This window comes from Tachypleus tridentatus, chromosome 10 (genome assembly GCF_004210375.1).
Source record: "Tachypleus tridentatus isolate NWPU-2018 chromosome 10, ASM421037v1, whole genome shotgun sequence".
NCBI classification, from domain to species: Eukaryota; Metazoa; Arthropoda; class Merostomata; order Xiphosura; family Limulidae; genus Tachypleus; species Tachypleus tridentatus.
This window is the reverse complement of record NC_134834.1, coordinates 160,314,149-160,337,442: the sequence shown is the minus strand read 5'-3', so window position 1 is coordinate 160,337,442 and position 23,294 is coordinate 160,314,149. Positions and strand designations below refer to the sequence as shown.

The following is a 23,294-nucleotide window of genomic DNA, read 5'->3' as shown; positions in this document are numbered from 1 at the left end:
TGTTTTCCTTCCATAATGGGCCATACTTTTTTAGAATAGACGATCTGCCATCGCTCCTTTTGGCCTTCATACCCAGGTGCATTTGGATGAATTGGGTCTGTCCTTGGATAGCATTGCTGTATCCACAGGTCAGCCCATCCCACCGTGGCTTCTTACAGTCCCCAAATGTAACCCATCTTTAAGTCATCTAAGAAAAGCAGACACTCCTGATTGGAAATATTGTCTGTTATTTGCTGAACATCTTTCGAACCATTTTTCCCCTCCTATTTATACAAATGGTTCAAAATTAGGTGACTGTGTGGACTCTGCCATGGTTTGTTGTAGTTCGGTGGTTGCGCGCAAAGTTCCCTCTCCAGTTTCTTTGTTCCACGTTAGTTCACACCCTGTTCTCGCTGATATTCAAAACCGACTGTCCCAATTATTTTTAATATCTACTTCTATCCAGTTTTTCTGGATACCGGGCTACATTGGTATTGGCGGGAACGAGCTTGCCGACACCGCAGCTAAATCTGTCTGCTCTGGCACTATCACTGCTTTGCCTGCTCCATACATGGACTATGGTCCTGTATTCAAGGCTCGGCTCCGTGTCAGTTGGCAGTCGACTTGGAGTGAGCAACGTGAAAACAAGTTGTTCCAAATAAAACCCTATATTGGGCTTTGGCCGTTTTGCTCATTTCAGGATCGGAAAGAGGAGGTTGTTCTAACTAGACTACGTATTGGCCACAGATTTTAAGTCATCGTTTTCTTTTATCTGGAACTGATGCACCAGTGTGCAGTTTGTGTAACACTCAGATCACAATAAGCCACATTTTACTTTCTTGCCGTCGTTACGACTCTCAACGACGGCACCGTTTTAAACATGTTCTGTCCTGAGGTTTGTCCATAACGTTAGACTGTATTATTGGCGATGGTGACACTGTCCACCTTGGTATTGTTTTTAGTTTTTTAAAGGCCATCAATCATTTTAATGCCATTTAAGTTTTTTAATTTATATGTTACACTTTTTTTTAATGAGATTCCCTTTTACGAATAACAGCCCATCTAGTTCGATTTGAAATTAGAAAATGGCCATAACATTAAATAACTCGGAACCACAACTGGAAAGGCCAACTTCAGGTGACTGACGGTGGTTTTTGTACTTACCTGTTAGTCTTCCTGGCGAGTTATGATGATTACAGTTATGCTACAGAAAGTCCTCTACAACTTGTATTAGTTAGTTAGTTGTTATCACCATTAGATTCCATCTAGGAACATAGGGCCGCAATCGCTTGAAGATTCTTCAACAAGTATTTAAGTGAGTAGGTTGTTAGCCCACTGTACCGAGCCGTCCCTAATTTAGCAGTGTAAGACTAGAGGGAAGGCAGCTAGTCATCACCACCCACCGCCAACTCTTGGGCTACTCTTGTACCAACGAATAGTGGGATTGACCGTCACATTATAACGCCCCCACGGCTGGGAGGGCAAGCACGTTTAGCGCGACCCTCGGATTACGAGTCGCACGCCTTACGCGCTTGGCCATGCCAGGCCTACAACTTGTATTAATGTAGTTTTTCTCTTAATGCTGTAGACTAGATGTGAACATTGGTTTTATGCTTTTTTTAAACTTTGTTTTATTTTACCTTAATTTCGTTTAATAAATTTCCTAATGTTACTTTAATTTTAACTTTTTACTGGATGTTTGGCACAGATAGCCTAGCTGTTTTGTGCCATAAAACACCAAATCAACCAACTAACCAAACCTTAGTCAGTAGAATAGCTTATTTCAGAATACAATCTCTCCATAGTTATTTTATAATTGGTATGAAGAATTCCATAGAGAACTTGTCAAACTGCTCTTAGCATAGCTGTTGCTTTTGTATTATGGTGGTTATAAGGTTGGTTAAATTGAATGAATTTGTATAAAGTTAATGTAGAGGAAAAAAAAAAGAGATAAAACTTAGTTTTCTGAAAAAAAAAAGAGTTTGATATTTATTTAGAAGGTTTAAAAGGGTGCATAAATAAAATTTTAAAATTTTTAGATGAAAAAAATTATTTTCAATTTTAACATGAAAACCACTTCATACACTGAACAGTCAACAGTCACTGACTTCATGTATTTACAACAGGGACGTAGATTTTTGCAACCACTTATGTGGACTGTTCAATTTGCAAATTGGTAATCCCTGATTACGTGAACCTGAAAGCTGTAAACATGCAGTCACAGAGTAATCTTGTTGCCACGATACTTGCATGTATACTTAGGACTACTGACTGATACTTACGAACTATCGCTTAGATCGAAAAGCTTAGAAGCACGCCTATATTAAAGATGTACATTTCGGCTACTGAAAAAGCTTACATCCAGGCCTAATTATGTAATTCGATTGGTAAGAACACAAGAATTACAAGAACAAACACACAATTTGTAGGCCTGTGATGCAATAAAACAATTCAACAGATCAAACTGTAGGGGGGATGATTGTATGCACCATACCCCCACCTAAAATGAGGGGAGGATTATCCCCCCATCCCTCCCAGGATCTATGCCCCTGTTATCATGAACTATCTTTTGTAAAAATACTAATTCAAAAATCTGATCTTTTGTCAAGTTTTGTTAAGATGCATGTACCATATTAAAATTCAGTATGGAAGCTGATGACTACTTTGTGGTTACAATTTTTCCCATCAGCTGACCTCATATGGAAAGAGTTTGATATAAAACACTGTTTTGTATAGATATTATTTATTTATTTTGTGTTTATAATTAAAAGTTATGAAGGTTTTTAGAAAGCCTAAGTGATAAATGTATAAATAGTTGGGAGCAGACAATGGAAACAAGGTAGAAGAAAAGTCACATAAAATTAACAGTTTGAAAGAGATCAGGAGAATAATTTGTCTCCTCAAAGAGTATTCTAAACTAACTAAATCCACTTGTGTGCTTTGATAAAAGGCAAATAACTATTAGAAGTATGAAGAGCAGACAGTTATTGAAGGTTTGAAAAGCAGATGATTATTCGAAGTTCACCATACAACTGCTGTATCTCACATGACAGGATAAGTGAATTATACAAGGGTATTTCTGTGATAAAAATAGAATTGTAAAGTAATTGAATTGGCCCAAGTGGGATTTTGACAAGAAGAGAACTATGTTATGTTTAAGGTACAACTATGATCTTCATAGTGTAAATAATTTTTTAAATATGCTTAAATTTTTTGGAATATATTGGTTTAAAAACAAGTGAATTGCATACTGTTTGTATATTTTCAAATTTATTGCCAAAAAGTCACAGACAGCTGCTGTAAAAAATCCTTAGCTGTGTAGTATTAATGAGTAAGAAATATTGCTGACACATAGAAATTAGAGTTTCTGGTAACACAATGTATTTGGGCAAGATCTGTATTACTTAATATTTAATTAGTGCAATTTATTTGATGTGCAGTTAAATCATTAAAATGAAATCTCATCATGGATGCTTGCAATATCTAGTTAATCCATGAAAATTTGAAGCATATCAAAATCATCAGAAATGGGACAACTTTATTTTTTATGCATCACATTTTATTATCAATTTAATGTATTGATTATCTCTGCTATTAATAATTTTTAGTTTTTGAAATAAATGCAAGTAATAAGGTTTTTCTTAAACATGTAATATAAAATTATCACTTTTATGGAAGAGTGTAAAACATGACTTGTTTCTGAAAAGACTGAAATACTATATAGATGTTGTTATATTGAAATGCACAAATGCTATTTTGGAAGCAAATCATGAGTCAGTGGATGACAGTTGATTTTACCCCCAAAATAAAGATTTGATGAGTAAGAATCTTCAGTTTTTAACTTCACCTCCTTAAGACTATTTCAGATTTTTGAAGACTAAAATGTTATGAACTAAAATTATATTACCAGTTTTTTTATACTGATAAAATCTCATTTTTTCTTTTTAGGTCACATTCTTGCACATCTTTTAAAGGTTCATGCTACTTATTTGCTTTTTTTTCAGTTAAAAAAAAGTAGTTTATTATTATTTACCAAAATACATCATACAGGTTTTAATCATTTGAGTTGCATTTGTACTCAGTTTTTACAACAAAATATCAAATATCCAGGCAACCTAACAATCCATATCAAATATCCAGGCAACCTAACAATCCATATCAAATAAATTGCACAAGTGATATCGTATTACAAAGCTTGTAAAAGAGGATATTTGTGTCACTATGTTTTTTGGATGCCCTCTATGTGCAGCTGTTACAAGGTTTTGAACTTCATCCTTGGGATGATGATGTGTGATGCCAACAGTGGAACTATTATTATGAAATAGGAAGATCAGGAACTGAATGTTTAAATTTTGGTCAGGCAGATAAACATGCAGATTTCAAATTGAGTTAAAAAAACATCTGCAGTTGAACATTTAATATAAGTAAATTAATTAGTTTACACATAAGCTGCTTTACTGTTAAATGTTCATGCAATAGAAATTGAGGCAATAAGCATTTTATATATTTTTATACATAGTGACAGTTGCACCTCCAATACAAATTGTGTCTCCCTTTCATATTTGTTCTGGATCCATTACTGGCCTGAGGCACTTAAATGTCAATACAAGAGGCTAAATGTAGTATTCATTCCTCATTTAAAAATTTAGAATAAATATAAAATTTTCTAAAAAATTTTTTTCTTGGGAAGCACTGCACAGGAAGAGCATCCAGATTGTGCTCTTTAATCATACACAACTCGTTGCATCAAAATGATTCAATGTACTGATGTCAAAATTGTCATAAATTTTATTGATATAAACTGTAAAGTTTTTATACGTTAAACGTGGTAAACATTTTTTTTTAAGAACTCAAGTTTCTCAGTACTACATTTAAAAATTACACCAATAAAGATACATTCACACCCTTGTGTACACTTCTAGTGAAAGTCATGTTCTTGTTGTGAAGAGAGTACTTTTATTTAAAATTATGTTACACTATAAAGAAATGGTTGTTTTACATACCATGGTTATTTTTCTAATTATCTCATTCTAGAATACCCAAAGTGTGAAATTGTTTATGGATTTTTGTTTGTGGTGCCCTTCAGTAGATGGTGTAATTTTGGTTACATACATAGAAATTGACATACACACTACATCTATTATAGTAAGAATTTTTATTTTAGTAACATATTTTAATATGTTAAAAAAATTTTGTAGAATTTTTGGTTTTAGATTTTTATAACAGTAGTTCATATTGAACTAAGGTGAAAAGAAATTACTAACTGTAGTAACCTTCTCTTTTTAATTATGTACAATGTTCAATTAAATTTATGTTTTAACATTAGTTTTAGTGATGTGCAAACTTTGTTTTGGTTTTATATAGTTCAGAGCAAATTTTCTGGATGTATACAGTATTCAGGCATGTTGTTATGGTTACATGCTGACTTCGAGACTGTCTTAGTGGCTACTTGAAGTTTTCATTGATGTTATTGTGGTTATACAGATACTTCAAGGCTGTTATTATGGTTGAAGAGACATTTCAAGAATGCTCTTGTCATTGTCTGCAGGCTTTGGATCTGGTTTCTGGTTAAATTCAATCTTTAGTTATGTTACCCTAGTTTTATACAAGGTTAAAAACTGAACTAGTTACATGCAAACTTTGATACTAATGGTATCAATCTTATATGTGCAGTTTTCAAAGCTATTTTTTGGTGTCAGTTTATAGTTCTATTAGCCAAATGCACTCTTACAAGTTACAGTGTAAACTAAATGTAGTCTTTATAGATTTATTTTCAGTTCTTTGCAGTCTGCAAGACTAATTGTAGTTACATGCATTGATTAAACCAGTAGATTAACTTTGAAGTTAGCTCTACTTGTGGTATTCAAAGCTGTAGTTCTGATTACTATGCCTTTAAGGATAATTAAAGTAAGTTGCATTGTTCAGGTCTGTAATTTTATACATACATAAGATTTTAAAATCTTTATACTTTTGATCAAATGTAGCATTTGTGGAGGATCACATTCCAGTTCTCTTGTCTAGAATCTTAAAATTATTCTTGTTTTCCCCGTTACCTATTTACTTTCATTTGTTCTGCATTTATTGTCATTTTAATTCTAGAAAATTGACGGAAAATGACTTCTAGGATTGACCGAGGATGATCTTTGCAGTCTTATTGGAAATGAAGGTTGGACCACCACTTAATGTTTTTTAATTTTGTTCAACAGCTGAAAATTAAGAGTTCAGATGTACAGGACGAAATAAAGTACAAAGAAAATTATCTTGTATATATTGTGAGATTTTAAATCTTTGAGTGTGTTTTGTTTTCTTGCAAAAAGAATACCATAGTCATAGTTTTAAATAAAGAAATAAATATACATGTTGTATTATTCAATTCATATTGATTATTATGACACAATATATTAAGATTGGAAATATACTTTCTGCCTTGTGGAATTATCAAAATCACCAAAACCTGTTAATAGTCAGTTCTGTTCAGATCTGTTGTACTTTATTTCATGTACATACATTAAGTATGTAAATATTTGTTACAAATTTTAGTAATAACTATATTCATTTCTTACATTGTAATAAAGAACAAAACAAGCTAGATATGTTTTGATTTTTAAGAGGTACTTAACTTACTAACAGTATGAACTTTGAAAGTTATTTGTGGTATAATAATTTATTTCTGTTCAACATTTCAACTCTTAACAGTGAGACCTGGACATGCAAAATATTGTATTGTAGACTGTATGTAATTATATCTAAATGTTAGAAGTGAAATGTTGTACAAAAATAAATCTATCTTAAAAGTTGGAAAATTATTACTGTCAACCATCTAATAATTTAAAGATTAACTGTTGTAATTTTGTTTGTTTTAAATTTATTTTGGTAAGAGATTTTGAATTCAGGTGATAAAATAATTTAGGAATTGCTTTGTCATAACTACAGTAATGCCTCATTATAATGGCTTTGGTTATAATGATTTCTTGAATATAACACTGTGGTGCTTTGGCTCCCAAGACTTTTGTTAATATGTTGTATGATCTGATACTTAACTCATTGAAATGTGGCTTTAGAGGCTAAAGTCATTACACTCTGTCAGGAAATAAAGTAAATGTTAACTTGATATTGGAAGTTACGTAAAGGTATCTGAAATTGTGACTTTTGTTGAAATAACAAGAAGGTGTCATTGATGTGGTGTTTGTAAAGGACAGGTTTAAAGTCATATGGTCAGTTTTCTAGCTACTTGCATAGAAAACTATTAGTTGTCATTGGACCCAGCAGGGATTCCAACTACCTGCTCATATGTGACATCATTAAAGAGGAAATGGTTTAACTAATCGATTGTAATGCTCCCCCATCTGCATTGCCCTTGGGTTCATGTGGCTTTTCTTGGTAGTATTATGACAAAGCAGTGCTGTATATTGTTAGTAACTGAAAAATTGAATCTTTGACTCATCAGTTAGATTTTTTATTTTGTCTAAAAGTGTGTACTGCTATAACACGTGAAAAATAACAGTTTTCATGCTTCACAAATTAATTGGTTTAAGATAAAATGTTTCAAAAGTAATTTTGGTGAGATTATATTTGTAAATATATCAGGTTTGGATGTTTAAACCTCTGTGCCAGTTCTTACACACTGAAGTAAACCTATCAGAGCTGGTTTCTTGTCGGTTATGTAATGCAATGCTTGTTCTTGACCATTTTAAATTTAAACAGAATCTTTACAAAAGATATATCAGATAAATAGATAAAATAAGCAGTTCAGGTTTTTTTTTTATGATGTCCTGTACCATATTTATATTTATTGTAATTGTTAACTTGCAAACCTTAAGGTGGTAAAACCTTATTTCCTGTTTCGTGATAACTACTTGTTATATGACACAATACACTTTTTAAAGTAAAAATCCTTATTCTTCAAGTGAGCCATTTTTTGAATGATGTAATTTTGCAAACAGCTGTAAAATTATATTATACTTAAGAAAGCCATAGAAAACAACATTGATATAGTTTCATGAAATTGTAAAAAAATATTTGCAAATAAACCTTCTTTTACAATGTTGTTTATTAAAATACTTGTGTCATTTAGATGAGCCAATAATTCTTATCTTCTGATTTCAATCAGAGAGTCCAACATAGAAAAGCTTGAGTTATCACATCTGAAAATGGAATGTTAAATTTGTTTATGCATCTTTTTAAATAATTTCTATGGTCTATTTTACCTTCTTTAAACCAGTTGTGTTAACTATAGTGTCAAATGTATATATTGTCAAAATTTGTATTATTTGTGAAACTGTGGGATTGGAATTCCTATACACACTGTAATGATAAATTTCAGAGAACTACAGAAAATAGTATATTACTTAATGAAACAATTTTTTGTATATAGATTGGAAATTGTTTTGCTAACTTTGATATCTTCATTTATGTGGTTTAAGTTTCATTAAATTAAACTTTCAATAAAAATTTTGTCACTGTTTTCTTTAGATGTTTATGCATGAAAATGTTTTTGTAATAAACAAAATCATTAGTAGAAAACTTATTTTGCAATATTTAAATATTTGTACAGTAAATTTGTTTATAATAAAAAATTAACGATTCTGAACCCTATGCATCCTATATTTTGCTTTTCTGTATATTTTAAACACAAGTATTGATGCTATGCTTTTGTTGCAAAAGTATGAGTAATTACATATCATAAAACTTCATGATTATTGCTTGAGACTGATATTAAGTTTAAGATGTGTGTGTGTGTGTGTGTGTGTGTGTGTATGTATGCAAGTATAAAAATATTTGTAACTGAAGATTTAAAATGATCTTTCCTAGGATGGAATATTGAATCACAGGAAATTTCATACAACCAATCAGAACAAAAGCCTATTGGCTAGTATGATTTTTCATCTTATCATTTCATGCCTTTTTGCCGAATGTAGACTGTAAAGAAAGGTTTTCTCATAATCTGTAATTTTCATTTAAACTGGAATAAAAAGAAAAGAAAAAATATATCAAGAAGTTATTACTAGTAATTTATGTCACACCTAGTTCCTCTTTTCAAATATATAACCCTGATCTTTCATTCAGTTTAAATAATAAAATGTTTGTGGTCTTTAGAAACAAACTGCAAAAAGGGTAATTTTGAAGTATTCAACTCATTACACTGACTACGCTTTTAAGGAGCTAGAACAGAGTACAGTAATAGGTAAAACATATTTGTAGGTAGTTCATAGCTACTAAGGTTAATTGCACTTCTTCAGGATATTTCAGGTCCTGTGCCACTGGCCAACACTTTAATCTCCACTGTAACAACTTCTGTGAAAGATGCAATAATCGTACATCATTTATTTCGAGATAATTTCCACAGACCCTGCTATATTATAATCTTTTCTATTATTAGGGTACCAGTGAAAGCTCCTTTCTTCAAACTGTTATGTATTTTGGTCCTACACCATTTAACAATCTTGCTGTATGAGTATTTCTTTTTGGTAAAACTTTCTATGTTTCTTAAGTACAAGTGTACTAATGACACCATTGCTCTGTTGAATGGTAAAAAAGTTAAGTGAACCAAATACACAATGTGCAGCAGATATGTCACATGTGGTACAATGGCTCACTCAAATAAAACATGTTAATCTTTCAAGCTTTAAGCTTATTTCATGTATTTTAACCTAAGTATTAATAATTACCCTTGTCTCTGACACGTACATAAAAAACTTTCATCTTAATAGTGTAAATATATAATTACCTTTGCAAAGTGTTGCTCTTTTACTGTGAAATGGCTTTTTAAAAAGAAATTAAAATGTGTAATTGTAATGCTTACAGTAAATTGTAAAAACAATTCTGAACAAATCTAAACTTATTTCAAATTATTGAAAACTAACATCCAGATGGTTGCTGTTCTTTAAAACAACTACACATCTCTCGTAATTTTTTTTTCCCAAAATAGAAACTGAAAAGTTCGTTTTTATTTTCAGATTTATTTTTTAAACAAATAACCCACATTTTAAAGTGATTAGTTGGGTGGAATGCCATTCATTACATCTGTCATTTGTACGCATTTATTACTTTTGATATGGTCTAATTGTGAGAAGAGTGCTTCTTTGGATAAAATCAACAATAGATCACACACAATCAGGAATTAAATACATTTTTAAAAACAAGCATTCTTTATAGATACATGTATAAAATCCTTTTGAAAAATATGAAAGATAAAGAACAAAGAAAGTACTGCTATGATTTGCACAAAATGTTTAGTACCAAATAAGAAATGAAGCACACAAATAAGTTTTTGTTTTTTTTTACTCTTCCTGACATTTCCCCTACCTAAAATACACCTCAACTCAAAGACCATAATGGCATAATTTGTAATTTCTTTGGTACCAAAACTTCTCACTTAACTCTTTGCCTACAAATTTAAAGAAAAAAACCCAGAAACACTGGGTTAAAAAAATCTGTTGCTTTTATTCCAGATATAAAGACTTACTCGTACCTTTTACAACTTTTCACTAGAAAAAGAATCCTAAAATAATTGTATAATTTTGCAAAGCTACCGTGCATTTTTTTAACACAAGATTTCATGATATATTGTGGTTTCTGAATAAATTTTAGTGAGATTAACTGTTTATTAATTTATACTAATAGTCTGATGCATGTTAATAAGGTATAAACTGACCTGTGACCTAACATTACATTATACGTTATAAAGAAAACCTAAACAAATCTCCAGGAATTATCTTTTGCATTGGCAATGTTTGTATTTGTTCACTATCTATTACTATTAATCACTATCTATTTGCAAACTCCTTTCAATTTTCACAGATTCAGCTTTTTTTTTTCAAGCATTTATTGAGTCAAAGTACAAATGTTTTATGACAAGTATTTGAAAATAATTTCCATATAACTACAGGCTACAGCTGTATACAATGAGCGACATAAATATACAAAGATGTACATATTTATTTTATACAAGGCAGTTTAGCAAATAATAAAGATTAATTATTATTTAGATGAAGGACAAAAGGAAATTTATTTTACTGAAAACACATAAAAATATCCAGACTTATGGATGCAGGTCTGGCCAAACCTAGTAAGCAAAGCCAACTAACACAAGGGATCAATTACCTTGATGTAAGACACTAAAAAGTAGAACTATAGTTATGGTATTCAGATTTCAGAGCATTTTTATGACAGCAGATTGTGGAATGGACATTCACTCAATGTATTTCACTGCAACTACTTGTACTAAGGATACAAAACTTCTTTAATAAAGCAATAATTAAGCAATGGTATTATATGCTTTATTCTATGAAGTTAGTATTAGTATATGTTATTATAAAAACAAATCTCTTTCCTCACAGATAATGGTTACAATAAAACTGACCTTTCAGCAAGTTAAGAGAATATTAAGAAACAAGTCTAATAATGTCTTCTTAAGCAATTGAACTCTTTTTAACACTACAGTTAAAATATATACGTTATAAATTAAAGTTTAAGAAACTATTTGACAAAAATTTGTAAATATCTTAAGATTTTTACATGATCAGGACTAGTTTTTAATATAAAGTATCAGCATTAAAGTGCCTTAAGTTTAAAAATTTCAAGTTTAGGAAATTCAGTAGTTGATGGAAAAAACATAAAACACGAACTGTGATAGGTTAGCACAAAGCTGCACAATGGTCTAACTGTGCTATGTTCATTTTATTGTAAGTCTGTACAGTTACAAACTTGTTTTTGAGAGAACTTCATGCATTAGGTTAGTAAATAAATGCTTCTTTAGTACATAATGAACAGACTTTTAAATAGGACCAAAGATATAACAAGTGAAAACTATATAGTTTGGCATACATGCCTAAATATCAGAAGCTTATTTGCAGCATATATACCTTAAATTTATATCTAAAGGACACTTGATTATCGCTTTGATAACAGTTAATCCAAGATAAAGAATGTAAAACCATTATTTTCCTTAGAGGTCAGAAACAAGTTTCTTTTACATTTTAGTGTTCTAGAAAAAGAACAACAGAACACACTGATCCTAGAGTCATTTTTGTGGTGATTTAAAATATGGTTGGTAAATATAATTGAAGACATTCAGAATGTTGTTTCCATACCTCCAATTAAAACACTGATTTTTTAAGCCCGTCTGTATGAGCTGTAGTAAGAAAACTTGGTCTAAATTAGTAGTTGGGTTGGATGGAATGTTTTCAGCCCTTTATTGTGTAATTTAAGTATGGACACATTCCAAAGTTGTGTATATAAATTAAGAAACATATTTAAATTCCTTAACTTTTAAACCAGATTTATTAATTATTAAACTGAAATTATTTTAAATAATTTATATCCACATACTTTAATTTAGACAAAATTACAACATAATAAATATATTAAAATTCAGCTGTAAGAGTACTAAAGATTTAAGCTTCCTTAAATTCACAATAATTATATTTTGTAACCATTCACCTCTTTGACATAAAGTAGTGAAGTTTAGTTGGAATCCAATGAAATATTTCCTTCATTTTATTTTATCACACATGGTTTCATGAGTTACAATACATTACTTTTAAATAAGGTATTTTGACTGATTAAAAAATATCTCACAATTGTTTGGTAAATATTACACATACTTTTTGCTCTACACAAGAAGCTGAAATCTGTTAAAACAAAATGGTCTTAGTTTGAATATTAAAGTGCCACTTCATGTTTCATTGTGAAGACGTTAGCTCAAAAATGCACTTACCTGAATTATCTTTCAAAAGATTAATTTAAAGGCCAAAAATTCCTCTATGAAGAAAGTTTCTGAACAGAGCACAAAAACGTATTTTGTGAAAACAATAAAAAAAGACTTTACCCAAGTTTCCTTCCTTTTGGATTTATGAGACATAAACATAGTTATATTCTGCAGTCAGACTGATTTCTTGGATTTGATAGTGTACGACATTCCAATTATTTTGTGGTTGTTATCATAAGAAATTAAGTAACACAAAAGCTTCATATACAGTTTTTAATGAGCTTAGTTAACTAGGCTCAATTTTTGTTTGGGTTCTCTTTCAATTTTCTTCAAATGCATTTTACTTCATTGAGTCAACTTCTAACATTATTTTATACAAGGCTACTTTATCAACACCTAGGTTTAAATTGCTTACTTGATTATGTACATGTCATAGGACTGGATTTTTTATATAATTTCTACCTGAACTTCTTATTATAAACTACTTTTTTCCCACACAAATAAATTTTAGATAAATTTATAAGTCATATCTATCATGCTATTTGAAAATGAAATCAGAATAAAAATGTCTTTTAGCAGAAGGTTGATTTTTTAGTACTATACTCAGAAAGTTTCTCAATGCAGGAATTTTGGGCCTTTAAATAACCTTGTCCTTCATAAATAAATTTTACATTATTACACTATAGTATATTCACTGACCCAAGATATTTACCATTCACTAATAATAACTTTAATTCTAAAAAAAGCAACATGAGAAATACATATTGTATATCATGACTCACTAAAAACAGCAAGTTGAATCAGGGTAGATTCTAGTTAAGTAACTGAGCAAGAATTGACTGCAAAGAAATTATATCCCAAAACCTCACAATTTGTATCAGTAATCAGAAATTAATTTAACATAATTCTCACAAAAGAAATATGTGTTGACTACTCTTTGAAAATCCTTTTAACATTGTTGCTTACAATTTAATACAAGAACTACTAATTTATATTTTTTCACATTTCTAGATATCATTAGAAAAAAACAATGTCAAGCCTTATATCTACTTACTGGATCCATGACAATGTCTCAACTCTATGATCACTGATTCTCACTTTAAAACTAACTTTTGATGCTCCATTCCTATTCGTAAATACAGATTTTTGTAAAAATTTGGCATTACTTTGATAAAGCATAATCTGCATACTTTGTGAAGAATTATAGCTACAAGACTTAATCAAATACAGTAATCAAATGAAGTCAACTACCAGAATTTCTCTAATTTTTATAAATATTAAGTTTTTTTTATTGATGTTACATATGTGGGCAATCACTCTAAATTTTGATCACCTCAACTGAACTGTAGTTTTTGTTTTGTGTTCAGACAAAATTATTTTTTGTGTCTTTTGTATTTAACAATAATTAAAAAAAAATTTGTTTTGTATTTGAATAAAATGTGTTTGACAATTGTTTTATTGAAATAGAACCATTTCTTTCTAATGCGACTCCAATTTTATGCAACAAAGTGCCAAATTTTTTTAAATGTGTAATTTCTCATCATGAAAATTATGAGCTATGATCACCAAATTATCTACCTAATTATATTCTCACTCTGAAATAAATAAACCTAAAATTGCAGACAAACTTTCAAGACGTATTAAAAAAAAAGGTATAACATAAAAAACATAGTTGGATGAGACATTCTGTATCCTCCTCTTACTAATATGATGGCAATTGAAGAATTTATATCCTATAAAGTATTCAATTCTGATCAATTAATCTGGAAACTGACCTGAACAATCAACCTTGCTCATTCTAGTAACTTAAATTACTTATAATGCAGGTCACATATATTTGTTGTATCTGTAATTTTCCAATAATAGGCTAATTCCTGATTTGTATTTCTTTTGCTTTGGTGGCTGCCAAAAGCTCTATAAAACCTCTTTTTGTCAGATTAACAGCCATTTTTGTATATTTTAGAAGCCTTATTTAATTATTTGCATTTGTTAAAACTTCTTGAAATTTGGTTGCATACTCTTACATAGAAAAATAATATTTGTGTACTTGAAAAATATAAACATACATGGGAGTCTTGAAATTAACATAGCTTTTAATTTATAGTTGCATTACCGATATTAAATGTTTCTATGTAGAGTAATGGTATGTGAATACACAATACTATGTACTCTAAAATAAAGTATAAATCCACAATAGTAATATACCACCAAATTTTTACGAATACAAGTTTAAAAAATTTCACGTGTCTTTCTTTTTTCATCCAACAATGTGAAAGTGTTGAAGCTTGTATCCATATAAATGTAGTGGTGTTCCATTATTGTGGATTTAAACTGTATCATGGTTAATAATGTTGGGTTACATTAATTTAGTATATAAAAAACATTAACACCTAAAAAGTCAAATATTTTAATAATTCAATTTTTAGAAAGATCAGTAAACGTCAGATATTATTCTCAGAAATTCTTATCATTTTACAGAATCCCCCCCTTTTTTTAGGTCATCTACTTAACATGTTACATTCTGTTTTTATACACAGGAAATAAAGTGAAACAGTTTATTAACAAAAGTTTCTTTAGTGGACATGTATTTTGAGTTTATTTATATTTAGGTTCTTCATGTGCAAAATAAAACTTTGATAAAAATGCAGATAAAGTTTCTTGTGCGCTTATTTTTTAAAGATGTACAAATATCGTAAATTCATACACTTTTAGAAAAATTCTCTACATCTAATATTACAACATTGATTTCCAAACTTGCATGTACAATATATTGATGTAATAGTCACATTACTTGAAAAACATACAGAAGAACAACATGGTATCATAGAATGTACTTTAAACTTTGCATATCGAAAAAGATCTTAAATATTATTAAGTATATCAGTCACAAATGGTAAGGAAATCAAGTTTGAATAACATCTTGCATATGTATGACATTTCAATAATTACATTTTACACTAATACAGTATAAATTCGTGATCTGTCGAAGTACATCTGGGAAACTCCAACAAGAATATAATACAGTAAAATATTTAAAAATTAAACAAATGTGTGATTTCTACCTGCAAAAAAGTTAAACATTTTAAGTTTGTTTTAAACATAGAAATATGAGATATCTTTAAACATGCATATTAATATTATTAATATCATACACATTCTAGCTTTAATGATAAATAAACAATGAATGAAAGAATCCTTTTATTTATCAAAATTAACTAAATACTTTTTCTCTGTGAGAAAGCATTGATTATTTGTTGTTTTTTCAAATCACTATTGCACAAAAGTATTATTAAAATTGCCATAAAACTTTCCAATAACAAGTTTAATCAAGAAATTTCTTGTTGCTAAGTGCACAATTATAAAATCAAGATAAATGATATCCTTTGTTTGTTTGTTTGTTTTTCTTATAGCAAAGCCACATCGGGCTATCTGCTCAGCCCACCGGAGGGAATTGAACCCCTGATTTTAGCGTTGTAAATCCGGAGACATACCGCTGTACTAGCGGGGGGCCAAATGATATCCTGAACTCAACAATTCATACTTTGATGTCAATCTGATTTAAAATATTTTGTAAGTATGTACGACATATAAAGCATATCTTAATCATCAAACAAATTGGCCTTTAAATTAAAGTATACATTATACTAACATCTATTCATAGTCCCAAATATATGATTTGCATGTGTATCATCTCTCAGTTAACATGAGTTATTCCTACAGAAACAACACTTTACTATTATTAACAACAATGCTTCACAGTCTGGAATACATGGTGAACTAAAAAAAACATTAAGCACAATAAGCAAAATAAAGGGGTAAAAAATAAATTAAAAATTATGAAAAACATGCATTCATTTTGACTTTAAATACATTAATTACTGAGTATTATGTGCCTTTTAAGTTATAAAACACCGACTAGTCACAAAGGAGAATGTCTAATTCCACTCCAAGGATATACGACATGGTACTGTCCAAAATAAATAAATAACTACTACAATAAAAATATCAAATTTTATACACACTGCAATAATGGATAAGAGATTTGCCAAACTAATGCCATTAAACAAATAAATTTAGTGTTTTTAATACAGATATGCATTACAAAAAACAATTAGCACTCATACAAAGTATTCTCTCTCAGTGCATTTGGAATGGAAAACTTTTCATAAATTATGAAGGTATTAATTCAAATATAATTAGATATAATAAAAATATAAAAACACTATATATTTACATAAAACATTACATTATGTTACAAATTTTTCATAGTTATTTTTCATAAGTACCAATCAAGTTGAATCTTACTTATAATCAAATTAGTATTATGAACCAAACCTACAACTTAATAGATATAATAAAAAATGTGCATGCTCAAAAATTGTTATTTATAAAAGTCTCACTTGTATCAATGATACTTTGGTAAAATATTCTCAAGAATATTGTGTTCAATGTATATGTTACTAAATGTTTAGATACCTGCTGAAACTCCATTTAACCAATCAGCTAAAATGTTAATACTATGTACAATATCTGATAATTAAGCTTTTATTTATCATTGGGCCCAAGGTGGCCAACATATTTACAAGTGGATTAGTCTTAGAATTATCTTTTTTCATTTTAACATTATTTGTAAAAATTATGATTTGCTTTTGATTATCAGAATTCTAAATTGTAATATATTCCTACAAGTATAAACATTTTTCTTCGGTTGTTGTTTACCACATGACTGAAATGGAAGGTGTCTTTTACAATGACATGAAATAATATTCACAGATGTTAAGAATGTTAATTTTGGTCTAACATTAAACATTTATTAGGCTTAACGAATGTCCCAATTACTATTAATTCTCTCTTTTTTTTTTTTTTATTATACGTGTATGCAAATAAACTGAAATCTTGATATCATATGTAAAATCTAAAATGAATTAATAGTTAAAAACATTCTATGAGTTAAAACAACTAATATATTCTTGTAAAGCCTTTAAGCATTCCTACAACACATTTGCTTCTAAATTATAAAGTAGGTATTTTAGTAAGTATACAATCTGTGGAACGTTTCTACTTATTTTGCTACCAATCAAATTTCTTTTAAAGGTTTAGATAACACAGAAAATATATTCTGACCTCCTTGTCATTTATGGTGTGGAAAATAAACTGAAATTGCTGAGTGGAAGATGCCAAAATAGCTGATCTAAGCTGATAGCAAAAAGTAAGTCTTTCTGAAAGTCTTCTTATCACTGAGCTGGATTTTATTTTCCTTAAGAAATGGTAGTAAAAAACAACCAAAAGGAAAATATAAGGTGTACATTACTGATATTTTTCATTTAAAAAATCTGGAAATAACAACTGTAAAATTAGGCTTAGACTGATAAAATTGCAGAGAATTTATCTTATGCCTTTAAAAATGACATATGCAAGTTAACTGAAAAATACATAATGTATCTTATAAAAAACACAAAGAAGAATAGTGTCTAGCTGAAAAGCCAGGAAGTAAGCTATCAAAGCTTTTTGTACTGAGGGATGATAATGAAATTAAGATTTTCAATTTTATTAAGCTGGATAATTTCAAATATAACTTCTGTACAAAAAATCATTAATTTGATGGCTTTTTTTTCTCCTGTAGATTCTGGATTACATTTTCCCCCACACAAACCATTTCTTCATATAAAATGACTGATTATTTTATGCAATTCATTAGTTTGAAAGAAAAACATTCTCAATTAAAAAAAAATATGATGTTTCACAAAATAAGTCTGTTTATAAAAGTACTAAACCCGAAACATATTCTTTTTTCATGAAAAAAATCAAATAATATAAATAAAAACCAATTTGTCTGGAATACCAATAATTCATTGTGGAAATTCTGAATTATCTAACCTTCTCAGAAATTATACAAAAGGAAAGGAAAACCTAGCAAATGGTTTATAATTTCAGTCACTCAATAGTAAGAATTTCATAACACAACATCAAGGTAAATAATCAGTAACACAGGTTGCTCAGCAACTGACATCAGTTTGGTTGAATATACTTATAAAATACAAATAACTCATCAATGTATACTTTATACTTTGTATAAATATGCATCTAATCGATACAGTTCATTTAACAGTTAATATCTACCAAAATAAGTATCCTGTCAACACAAACTAAACTCAAGACAATCTGTTTCTCCAGAATAACAAACAGTATTAGGTGGACAGATTAAACAACAGCAATATACATAATAAAGTTTGTTTTTCCTTTAGTGAAGGATACCAGAAAATTGTGTGGTTTTTAAAACACATTTTAAATCTTCATATAAACTTTATGCACAAAAGTCTATAATTTTTGGTTATTTACAACTAAAAGAATTTCAAACATAACATTTGTGTTGAAGATTAATTACACACAGTTGAGGATGTTTTAATTTCCTTCATACTAGTTTCAACTGAAGAAGTGTTATGTGTTAATGTAAGACAACTTCAGATAATCATTTTCACTTAATAGGATACATATCTTTAGTACCAAAATGTGATGAAACTAATGGCACTAGCATTCATTAATAAAAATAAAAAAAACTTAAAGTCACAACAGTTATAAAAATACAATTTGTCTTTTAACTGATCAAAAATCAACCAGTAATTGCATGACTAATCTTTATAAATTTGTAATTATTTAATAATTATTTTCTTCAAACTTAACACAGTCAATCGAAATCACTCATGTACAAAACACTACAAAAAAAAATGAAAAAAGCTAGTTAGCTTATTTTGTACCTGAAATTAAATCTAGCTTAAAGGAAATTATGTGACCCTGTATAACACAAAGTGAAAAATTCATTTTAAGAGCAGCTGATGCATATGAAAAGGCTTAGAAATTATGTGCTATTAGTTATGACTCAACTAGTGAAAAAAAATCATAGTGGTATTCTTTTTTATGTACCACTCATTAGTTCTGTCAAACACATCAACAACAGCATGCTAGTGGTGAAGTTCAAAGTTACTTTGTGGTTTTCAGCCTGAAATATTATTATTTGAACAAGCAAAATCAATTTTGTTTTAAGTTTCAATTTTAAAAATGTTATCTTAAGCTGACACAACATCATACAAACAACACTGAAACAAAACATTCACACACAAAGTTTCAGACCATCATTTCAAGTAAGAAATTATAATGTGTTTATAACTCACAGTATCTAAATCATCATGTGTATCAGTCTTCATTACAATGAAATAATGTACATATTGTTTTGTATAAATGGAAATATCCCAGTTACCATTCAATTCAGAATTATAAAATTTAGTAACATGGGCATAAAACCATCATCAGGAACTTGAAAAAATGTTTAGAATATAAAGCTATTTACCATTTACAATAATAATGGGGTAAGTAATTTCTTAAAGTTAGTGATCTATACAAACTGGTACTTTCAAGCATGTGAGGGTTACCCCTGTTCATACAATATCATACACACATAATGAGCCTCAACAAGGTCTGAAAGTTGTAACTTTCAGATTATTAAATCTCAGCCAACAACTTATCCTTCAATTCAGTATTTGCTTTTATAGAAAATCTAAAAAAAAAAAAAGACCAATTACAAATCATTTTTCCATCAAGATAGATTACTTCAATAAATAAACTATAATACATGTAGTTGCAAGTATGTATCCTGCATTAGATGGTCTTCACTGCTCCAACAAATTTACAATTTCAAATTTACTAGTGTATAAAATGAACCTCAGTGAAAGCTTTCAAATTCTAGAATTATAAACATCATGAAACTATTTAGATACTATCAATAAGTACTATCTGGTAGAAGTAGGCAGAATACAAGAGTAAGTCCTTCTAGTACTGTAACCAATGGATGTCTGATGACATTTTACATCGCTTTTGGGAGATGACTCCATGAATTATTCAGGGCTAGAAAAGACTGATGAAACTGTTAAACAGCATAAACATCCTGTTAAAAGACCTAAGATTATGTAGACAGATGTTACCAACCAAAAGGAAAATAAATAAACAGTCTTGTTGCAGTAGTATGGGCTGCTTATATCATCATATTCAGGTTCATATATTTTGTAGATCCACACACAACCTATAATGAAAGAAATGACCTTTCGTAAAATCAAACTATTTCTAACTTAAACAGAAACTAAAAATTTTGTTTGTCTCAAACAAATAGCTTGATGAAAAAATCTTTCTTAGAGATTATGCAGCTACCTAATGCTTAAGTTTGGTCCAAATGTACTTTAAATTTTATATTTCATTACTGTAATCCAGTTTCCTTTCACTTGTGTTGAAACTGTACTGCTTATTATTTTTATTCTGTAGCTGAGCTGTGAGAGTCCATGCTGATTCCAAAATCACAAGTTATTAGATCAAATAAGCCAGCCTTGTTTTATGGGATATATTATCATACAACTACACATTTACTATATTACCATACTCATCTAGTTAATTCTATGTGCATGAATGAGGTCAAAGTGCACATACTACAACCTTTTAGAGGGTACTGATCAATGTGATATTACAAATTTGATGTCAGAATTACCAACTATTTATCTTACCTCACAGTGCTGATTTAGTGACAGTTCATAGTAGAATGTAAATGCTACATATACAATATACAGGGATATTAAAACAACTGTATATATTAATCTCACAGGTTGTAAACATTATATAAATACAATACACAAACTATAAGATGGACAAAAGTATTTTTTTCATCACATGAGCATCACATTTCACTTTATCTTACCAGTCTATCTAAGACTTATTATTAATTCTCAGGCATACTTTGAGTACAAATATTTTAAATACATCTGATATTTTGTGTATAACAATCAAATGTATAAATCTGTTTATAAAAGATTTATACATTTCATTAAAGTTACTATTTTCCTATGAGAAAATTATATATCTAATAAGTATTTACCTATTCTCACTATTAAAACTATTCTCAATTTGAATGTCCTCTGGTGCACAAATGTTTGTTTACCACTAGTCTCAAACTTCCACCTAATTCTACATGTATATCAGTTGATTCAACTACGTTTAAATAGGCATATTAGTATGTGACATGACTCCTATTTCAGCTGACTCCCTCTATGTAGTTGAACCCAACCTTCACTTTGAGATAAGGCAAAATGGCCAATACTGGAAGTGGGAAGAATGGGTGGGAAGTATGATAATATTTGTAGGATATATATTTTCAGTGTGAGAAAACATTAACTCCCAGTACAATTACTTACACCTCCACTTACAATTACAGCTAGAATCCCACACTGAGCAGATAGGACAAGTGTAAAATTACCCATATGAGCCCCTTTCAAAAGCATCTGAAGTGCACCCATGGAGTATGCCAACATTACATATATAGAGGAAAAATACCAGTGAAAGACAGAATGTACCATATCTGAACCAGATATACTTATCACTCAAGTAGTCAGCTGGTGTCACACCACAAGTAAAGTGTAGAATAAGTGATCCATTACAAATCCAAAAGGAAGAGAAATGTATGTAAATTGGCTAGGACTCATTGAACTGTATGTGAGAGGTCATCTCTAGTCCCGACCAGCAGCACCAGGAGGGGCTTAATCATCTCCGAGCAGGAGGAGGTTACTGAACCATTCACCTCGAGTGTAGGAACCAGAAGGGAAGATGAGCCTCTGTACTGATAACCTAAACCAATGTGTATGTACATCCAATAAAACCTGTAAATATACATCTGGATGATGTCAGAAAGGTAGAAATGCAATGTGAGGGGTCAATACCAGTCCAAATCCAATCTGAAATGGGATGTAACATCCAGTCTGTGGAAGGAGAAAATTCCCAGCCATTCACATGTGAGGACTTAATGTTGTTGATCCAATTCCCCAAACAGTTGCCCAGGAACTTGTTCTTAGTCAGGAGGGAGGGTTACAAGCTGGACAAGCAAACTGCAAGTCCATTTCAGGGTTGGTGGCATCTAGAATAAAACTTCAGACCTACAGCACGAGGATAGTCACTTTCTACACAGGCAGAACATCACTGCCCTATTCTAGACTGAATGTAATTGTGCACACTCAGGAGGATTCCTCCATGATCCACTACATCAAGTGGTTAGAAGCTGGGAAGTGGTAAGGACTGCCATATTCAACTGGAAATTTGGAGGAGAAGAAACAAATTAGTCTAGAAGAACACATCACTGGAGAAAGTGCAATGAAAGTGCAAAGTCTGTTTTGAAAAGCAGACTGTTTCCAATTCTGGCAGTTTAAGGAACATTAGAGATGGGCAGCAATCTCTTTCTGCTTTACTTACATTAGTCCATGAGTAAATTGTCCAGTACAAACATAGTTACGATGAAATATACCACAATGAAGAACCAGAAAGTGGTCTTGTAGAAAACCTCATCTCCTCAGTAAGCATGATAGACCTTTGCCTATTGGTATACCTGGACAGGCACCACTTCCACAGAGCAGGGCTCATAACATATGAAGATGATCCCTAAAAATAAAACAAAAACAAAAAACAACTTACTAACTCAAGAGTTATTCCAGCATAAGAGAAAGGTTATAGAGGTAATAAGATGTCCAACTGAGCAGAAAATTGCTACATCGTGCAAGTAGCACAACACCAAGGTGGAGGG

At 30.1% G+C, this 23,294-nt stretch overlaps 1 long non-coding RNA gene and 1 pseudogene across 2 annotated transcripts in view; one reads left to right on the top strand and one right to left on the bottom strand.

Moving 5' to 3' along the window:
* Positions 1-1,711: 1,711 nt before the first annotated feature.
* On the top strand, positions 1,712-8,983 carry LOC143230774 (uncharacterized). The gene is made up of 3 exons (XR_013016625.1): positions 1,712-1,874; positions 6,079-6,145; positions 8,791-8,983. It is a non-coding gene; the product is annotated as an uncharacterized LOC143230774 (long non-coding RNA).
* A 1,109-nt stretch (positions 8,984-10,092) lies between these two features.
* Positions 10,093-23,294, bottom strand: part of LOC143230773 (transmembrane protein 272-like) — a 36,465-nt pseudogene continuing 23,263 nt past the window's right edge. The window contains exon 7 of the transcript XR_013016624.1: positions 10,093-20,762. The product of XR_013016624.1 is annotated as a transmembrane protein 272-like (transcript). The remainder of the gene's footprint in view (positions 20,763-23,294) is intronic.